This window comes from Monopterus albus, unplaced genomic scaffold, assembly GCF_001952655.1.
Source record: "Monopterus albus unplaced genomic scaffold, M_albus_1.0 scaffold94.1, whole genome shotgun sequence".
NCBI lineage: Eukaryota > Metazoa > Chordata > Actinopteri > Synbranchiformes > Synbranchidae > Monopterus > Monopterus albus.
In genome coordinates this window covers 357,253-359,126 of record NW_018127974.1, presented here as the reverse complement: position 1 = coordinate 359,126, position 1,874 = coordinate 357,253, and positions in this window count along the sequence as shown.

The following is a 1,874-nucleotide window of genomic DNA, read 5'->3' as shown; positions in this document are numbered from 1 at the left end:
GTTGGTGTGTGTGTGCCTCCTCTCTGTGCTGTGGCTGGAGGTCTCAAAGTGGGTGTAGAAGGTGTTGAGGTCATCCAGCAAGCTGTCTGTGGAGCTGATGATGCTGGTGGTGGTCCTGTAGTCTGTAAAGTGCTGCAGGCCTTGCCACATCCATCCGGAGTCAGCAGTAGAATAGAAGCCATTCAGCTTCTCTCTGTACTGGCTCTTGGCCACTGTGATGGCTTTCCTCAGTCTGTACTTCGCAGCTTTGTACTCCGTCTCATCGCCTGATCTGAACGCATGAGAGCGAGCACACAGCATGTGGCATACCTGACTGTTTATCCAGGCCTTCTGGTTGGGGAACCTCGTGACATGTATGGTGGGCACAATGTTGTCAATACAGGTACTAATGTATCCGGTCACATACTCAGCATAATCCTGTATGCTGACAGAGAAGTCCTCCGAAGTGGCTGCAGCTTTAAACACATCCCAGTCTGTCTGGGCGAAACAGTCCTGCAGGGTGCCTTCAGCCTCTGGGGTCCAGAGTTTAATTTGTTTGGTGACCGGGTTTGTTTGTTTCAGTCTGAGTGTCCAAGGTGGGGGTGGGGTGCAGGCCTGTATGCACCACGTATGTTACTGTAAACATGATCCAGAGTGTTCTTGCCCCGGGTGGGGATGTTCACATATTGGTAATATTTGGGAAGTACAGTCCGTAAATTGCACTGGTTAAAGTCACCTGCAGCGATAAATACAGAATCTGGGTGCACTGTCTCTAGCACGATGATGACATCATAGAGTTTGCTGAGAGCCACAGAGGGATTAGCTCTTGGGCTAACATACACAGCAGCCAGAAACACAGCACTATGCTCTCTTGCTAGATAATAGGGCCAGCATTTCAGCAATAAAAACTCTACGTCTGGCGAATAATCAGTCCGTACATTTCCACACCACGAGTTATTGATAAACACACACACACCACCTCCTTTTACCTTCCCCAAAGCAGCAGTGTCACCTCGATGTACAGAATGTATTTGTAGCTGAATCACAGAATCTGGGACACTGTCAGAAAGCCAAGTCTCGGTAAGAATTAGAGCACAGCATTCCCGTTGTGCTGTAATCCTCGCTCTTGGGTCATCCAGTTTGTTTTCCAGAGACTGTACGTTAGCTAGGAAGAGGCTGGGTAATGGTGGTCGAGTAGCGCAAGCTTTTAGCCTAGCATGGAGTCCCCCGTGCTTGCCTTGCTTGCGTCTCCATCTCTGGCTCTCCTGATTTCAGCCTGCTCGCTTGTACCTGGTGCTCCGGGGGCTCCCTAAGGGTGATGGTGGTTGTCGTTGTTGTTCCGGGAGCGGACAATGAGTTGTAGCTCCGGTGGTATGAAACCAGTGGCTGTGTGAGTTGGCGATATCCAGCAATGCCTGTCTGTTGTATGTTAGCAGTGCATGACATTTGTGCACTGCAAAAAAAGTAAAAAAAAAAACACACAAAAAAGAAGAAAACAAAGAAAAAGCCGGCATTCGGGAGTGGAACGCGTAAACATGTCTGCCTCAGTGGGCACCATGTTTACTATCATCAGATTAAGGGCAGACTTAGAGTGGTTCAAGAACCCCTTATAAAAAAATTTAAATCAAGGAACATGACGTCGCCCGGTATGGCACAACCGGGGCCACACCCTGGAGCCAGGCCTGGGGTTGGGGCTAAAATGCGAGCACCTGGTGGCTTAGCCCGAATGAGCGATGTGGGGATGTCCTCCCGTGGGCCCACCACCACCTGCAGGAGGATTCATAAGGGGCTGGTGCACAGTGGATCGGGCAGCAGTTGAAGGCAAGGGCCCCCACGACCCAATCTCTAGACACGGAGACTAGCCCTGGGGACATGGAATGTCACCTCGCTGGTGG